The sequence below is a fragment of the Pelophylax lessonae genome, assembly GCF_965119305.1.
Source record: "Pelophylax lessonae genome assembly, chromosome: 4".
NCBI classification, from domain to species: Eukaryota; Metazoa; Chordata; class Amphibia; order Anura; family Ranidae; genus Pelophylax; species Pelophylax lessonae.
Window position 1 is genome coordinate 653,648,623 of NC_138771.1, and position 6,255 is coordinate 653,654,877.

The 6,255-nt window shown below is 45.0% G+C and overlaps 1 protein-coding gene across 1 annotated transcript in view; it reads right to left on the minus strand.

The window, feature by feature from the left end:
- Positions 1–5,331, minus strand: part of NYAP1 (neuronal tyrosine phosphorylated phosphoinositide-3-kinase adaptor 1) — a 54,742-nt gene extending 49,411 nt beyond the window's left edge. Inside the window, exon 1 of the mRNA XM_082257198.1 lies at positions 4,960–5,331. The gene's annotated coding sequence lies outside the window, so the exon portion shown is untranslated. The remainder of the gene's footprint in view (positions 1–4,959) is intronic.
- Between the last annotated feature and the right edge of the window lie 924 nt (positions 5,332–6,255).

The window sequence follows — 6,255 nt, forward strand, 5'->3', positions numbered from 1 at the left end:
GCCGAAAGCAGAGCTGACAAAATGCATGAGCAAAGGCCCAAAGCATTACACTGCTTCCCCTAGCTTGCCTTCTTCCCATACTGCATTCCAGTGCCATCTCTTCCCCAGGTAAGTGAAGCACACACCCGGTCACCCATATGATGGAAAAGAAAACATCATTCATCAGACCAGGCCACCTTCTTCCATTGCTCTATGGTCCAGTTCTGATGCTCAGGTGCCCATCGCAGGGGCCTTTGGCTGTGGATATGGGTCAGCATGGGCACCCTGACCAGTCTGCAGCTATGCAGCCCCATACACAACAACCTGTAATGCCCATTTTTTTCTACACATCAACTTCAGGGACAATATGTTCACTTACTGTCAAATATATCCCACTCACTTTCAGATGCCATTGTAACCAGATAATCCATGTTAATAATTTAACCTGTCTGTGCTCATAATGTTATCTCTGATCGGTGTATGCGGCAAAGCTGTATAAATTTCAGGACTGAATGGACAGAAACACAAATCTTTTGACAGCTCCCTTGCATATGTATTTCCCTCTTTTAAAGAAAGAGCTCTTGGGCAATGTAGTTCTGGGGGTGTACCTATGTGAGTAGGAACTGAGCTATCAGTAGCTGATCCTACAAGAGTTTTATAAGCCTGGTGATGATGTCAGCAGCAGTGAAAAAACCTGTTTCACGTTACATAAACAAGGTTCAAGAAAAAAAGGTCTGGAGGTGGGAAAGGAGGTTTGGGGTAATGTCTGGACATACTCTTCAATTAAGGCAGGGCTGATACTGCATGGAACTTGGTTAGACATCTACAGCCAGGTCCATAAATATTGGGACATCGACACAATTCTTATCTTTTTGGCTCTATAATGGATTTGAAATGAAACAAACAAGATGCTCTTTAACTGCAGACTTTCAGCTTTAATCTGAGGGTATTTACATCCAAATCAGGTGAACGGTGTAGGAATTACAACAGTGTGTATATGTGCCTCCCACTTTTTAAGGGACCAAAAGTAATGGGACAATTGGCTGCTCAGCTGTTCCATGGCCAGGTGTGTGTTATTCCCTCATTATCCCATTTACAAGGAGCAGATAAAAGGTCCAGAGTTCATTTCAAGTGTGCTATTTGCATTTGGAATCTGTTGCTGTCAACTCTCAATATGAGATCCAAAGAGCTGTCACTATCAGTGACGCAAGCCATCATTAGGCTGAAAAAACAAAACAAACCCATCAGAGAGATAGAAAAAACATTAGGTGTGGCCAAATCAACTGTTTGGAACACCCTTAAAAAGAAAGAACGCACCGGTGAGCTCAGCAACACCAAAAGACCCGGAAGACCTCGGAAAACAACTGTGGTGGATGACTGAAGAATTCTTTCCATGGTGAAGAAAACACCGTTCACAACAGTTGGCCAGATCAAGATCACTCTCCAGGAGGTAGGTGTATGTGTGTCAAAGTCAACAATCAAGAGAAGACTTCACCAGAGTGAATACAGAGGGTTCACCACAAGATGTAAACCATTGGTGAGCCTCAAAAACAGGAAGGCCAGATTAGAGTTGGCCAAACAACATCTAAAAAAGCCTTCACAGTTCTGGAACAACATCCTATGGACAGATGAGACCAAGATCAACTTGTACCAGAGTGATGGGAAGAGAAGAGTATGGAGAAGGAAAGGAACTGCTCATGATCCAAAGCATACCACCTCATCAGTGAAGCATGGTGGTGGTAGTGTCATGGCGTGGGCATGTATGGCTGCCAATGGAACTGGTTCTCTTGTATTTATTGATGATGTGACTGCTGACAGAAGCAGCAGTATGAATTCTGAAGTGTTTCGGGCAATATTATCTGCTCATATTCAGCCAAATGCTTCAGAACTCATTGGACGGCGCTTCACAGTGCAGATGGACAATGACCCGAAGCATACTGCAAAAGCAACCAAAGAGTTTTTTAAGGGAAAGAAGTGGAATGTTATGCAATGGCCAAGTCAATCACCTGACCTGAATCCGATTGAGCATGCATTTCACTTGCTGAAGATAAAACTGAAGGGAAAATTCCCCAAGAACAAGCAGGAACTGAAGACAGTTGCAGTAGAGGCCTGGCAGAGCATCACCAGGGATGAAACCCAGCGTCTGGTGATGTCTATGCGTTCCAGACTTCAGGCTGTAATTGACTGCAAAGGATTTGCAACCAAGTATTAAAAAGTGAAAGTTTGATTTATGATTGTTAATTTGTTCCATTACTTTTGGTCCCTTAAAAAGTGGGAGGCACATATACAAACTGTTGTAATTCCTACACCGTTCACCTGATTTGGATGTAAATGCCCTCAAATTAAAGCTGAAAGTCTGCAGTTAAAGCACATCTTGTTTGTTTCATTTCAGATCCATTGTGGTGGTGTATAGAGCCAAAAAGATTAGAATTGTGTCCATGTCCCAATATTTATGGACCTGACTGTAGTTACCAACCTCCATTCTTGTGGTTGTAGGTCACTCTTGGGGTCTTGTGTCTCTGCAAGTGTTCCCTAAGCATGTATCATCCTAGTCACTGTGTGAGTGTTGTCCAGCAGGGTGTGGTAGAGATATAATTGTGTTTAGGAATACCTGGCCAATCAGGAGGGTTGGGGGTGCTGCTGGCACATGCTGGAAGCGTTATTATATATCTGAGGCATTTCCTGGCTCATGGTCTACCCTCCTGGGATTTTGCCCTGTGGGGATGCCTGTGTATCCTAAGCCTTAGGGCCCAAGGGTTTGGAAAGCTTCAAGGTCCCTCCTCCTGGGAGGTCCCCTTGAATATACTGGCTGCTAAGGAGTGCTAATTTGGGACTGCAGTTGTCCCTCACATGGAAAAGTTGAGTGACTGAGCCAGGTGGTACCCGGGAAACTTTCCACTTTTCCGTTGACCCGCCCTGAATTCTAAGACTGAGATACCACTAGAACCTTAACTGTCAAGGAGCCACAATGGAAGTTTAAGTGTCCAGCCAATGTCCAGAGAGTAAATGTAGGGGGACTACAAAGATGTAAAGAGGGCTCTGATGGGGATCCTGATGTAAGGGCAGACTACTGATGGTGAATCTGATTGTAAGGGCTGTGATGGGGACTGTAACATAAGGGGAACTCTGATGGGGACTCTGATGTAAGAGGGTCTCTGATGGAGATGCAGATGTAAAGGAGGACTGCAATGTAAGTGGGTCTCTGATGGAGACCCTGTAGTAAGGGTTCTCTTATGGGGACCCTAATGTAGGGGGGGCTCTAATGGGGACCCTATTTCAGCAGGAGCTCTGATGGGGACCCTAATGTAAGGCGGGGGGGGGGGACTGTTATGGAATCTGATGTAAGGGCAACCCTGATGTAAAGGGGGACTCCTATGGTGTACTCTGATGTAAGGGGGGCTCTGATGGGTAACCTTATTATAAGGGGGGAGGGTTTTGATGAGTAATCTGATGTAGGGGGCGTCTGATGGGACCCTGATGTAAGAAGGGCTCTAATGGGACCCTGATTTAAGGGGGGGGGGCTCTAATGGGACCCTGATGTAAGGGGGGCTCTGATGGGTAACCTGATGTAAGGGATTTCTCTGATGGGACCCTAATGTAAGGGGGGATCTGTTCGGACCCTGATGTAAGGGGGGGATCTGATGGGACCCTGATGTAAGGGGCACTCTTATGGGGACCCTGATGTAGGGGTGCTCTTATGGGGACCCTGATGTAGGGGTGCTCTTATGGGGACCCTGATGTAAGGGGTGCTCTTATGGGGACCCTGATGTAGGGGTGCTTTTATGGGGACCCTGATGTAAGGGGCACTCTTATGGGGACCCTGATGTAGGGGTGCTCTTATGGGGACCCTGATGTAGGGGTGCTCTTATGGGGACCCTGATGTAGGGGTGCTCTTATGGGGACCCTGATGTAAGGGGTGCTCTTATGGGGACCCTGATGTAAGGGGCACTCTTATGGAGACATTAATGTAAGAGGGGCTCGGAAGGGTAACCTGATGTTATGGGGTTGCTCTGATGGGACTCTGATGTAAGGGGGCTTTGATGGGTAACCTGATGTAAGGAGGGGGCTTTGATGGGTAATCTGATGTAAGGGGAGAGGGCTCTGATGGGGACCCTGTGTAAGGGAGAGTTCTGATGGAACACTGATATAAGGGGGGCTCTGATGGGTAACCTCATGTAAGGGGGGCTTTGATGGGTAAACTGATGTAAAGGGGGGGGGGGCTCTGATGGGACCCGGATGTAAGGGGAGCTCTGATGAGTAACCAGATGTAAAGGGGGCTTTGATGGGTAACCTGATATAAAGGGGTGCTCTGATGGAATCCTGATGTAGGGGGGCTGTGATGAGTAACCGGATGTAAGGGGGGGGCTCTGAAGGAACTCTGATGTAAGGGGGGCTCTGGCGGGTGACCTGATGGTAGGGGAACTCCAATTAGGACCTTGATGTAAGGCGGGCACGGATGGAGACCCTAAAGTAAGAGGAACTTTGATGGGGACTCTGATGTAAGGCAGTCTCTGATGTGAGGAGGGACTGTAATTGGTACTCTAATATAAAACATCTAAACGTATTCATTCATTTAGTATATGAATATTTGTAAAATATACAATGTGATCCTCATACTAAAAAGTGAGGGGACCCCTGATGTACATAAAAGAAAAATAACTTTCTGCGGGGAATGTGTCTGGGGCATTATTCGTCAAGTGAATGGGCCTGGGGCATTATTCGTCAAGTGAATGGGCCTGGGGCATTATTCGTCAAGTGAATGGGCCTGGGGCATTATTCGTCAAGTGAATGGGCCTGGGACATTCACAATGTAGTCACTGAAGGTCAAACTTTAGCCCAACATATAGAAAGTGTTTCACCCAAGCCTTATGCTAATTTACTTCTCTTTTTTTTTTAGCTACAAAAAATTCTTATTGCTCTTTCCTGTTGGTTGATGTAAAGTGTAATAATAATCAGAGATAAACAATTCCGTTGACCCACCTTTTGGAGTCTCAATCTGGCATCTTCATCCCACAGCCATATCTCCTGATACCGCATTGGTCTAACGTAGAGTCAACTAACCACCCCGGCTGTAGTTAGAAGGTCACCAACCATATCCTCTTCCATTCACATCGACGTTTCCCCAACCCTCCAAGAGTGACGGACCAAATCAGTCCATACGTTTTTTGCATGAATGGCGTTTTAGTCCACGGAACTCTTTTCTATATTGGACAACTAGCCAAAGAACATATAAGAAACTAAGGGTAAATGGTGAGTTTTGGTTTTCGTAGTCCAGTCTTCTTCCTTCAGCCAACATAGATTTGCTATGATTACGTTATAGTCATCTGAAACCCATGATTCCCTGGAATCCTTTGGAGTTATAGTGAGGGAATTTTGTGATGTCCCCTGGAAGATAGTCCTTTTAGGTTCACGAAAGAGAAGACATTTCAGATGTTTAACCGGGAACCAGCGTTGGCTTCTAACAAGCCAAACCAACGATAAATCAGACCGGCTCTTTCCTAACACAGGGACGGAATGATATCACATCTTGGACATGGCGGTCATTGTTCCCTACCAATGCTGGCCCATTTTGTTTTATAGAAGAGAGAAGATCTTGTATCATAATGCCGGGTAACGTGGTATTTAGGTCCACAGTTGACGACCGTAAGAGAAGCTGGTGAACACCAAATGGAAAGCTCATATAAACCTTTCCAATGGAAATAAGGACACGTCATTGTTCTGTAGACCATGACACATCTCTTGCTACCCCCATGGTAATATCATCACTCAATGATGGAAACATGTTGATTTGCTGGTCTCGGTCACATCGGCACAGGAGTCTGAGACGTAGAGGATGGAAGACGTCTAGAATAAAACATAATAAAATTGGTTGTGTAAATACATAGCAATGCATATACATTAGCGTGTTGATGAGGGGGGAGCGATGAACCAGAGATAGCAAAATAGTTAAATTTCAGCTTGAAATTCTTATATCCTTATATTTAATATCGTGAAGAAATGCTTCAAAATTAAGTGGCAATAGAGATAAAAAAAGAAAATTCAGAAGATTTAGAAGCAGAAAGGATACAGTAGCTCACAAAAGTAAGTACACCCCTCACATTTTTGTAAAAATTTTATTCTATCTTTTCATGTGACAAGACTGAAGAAATGACACTTTGCTACAATGTAAAGTAGTGAGTGTACAGCTTGTATAACAGTGTAAATTTGCTGTCCCCTCAAAATAACTCAACACACAGCCATTAATGTCTAAACCGCTGGCAACAAAAGTGAGTACAC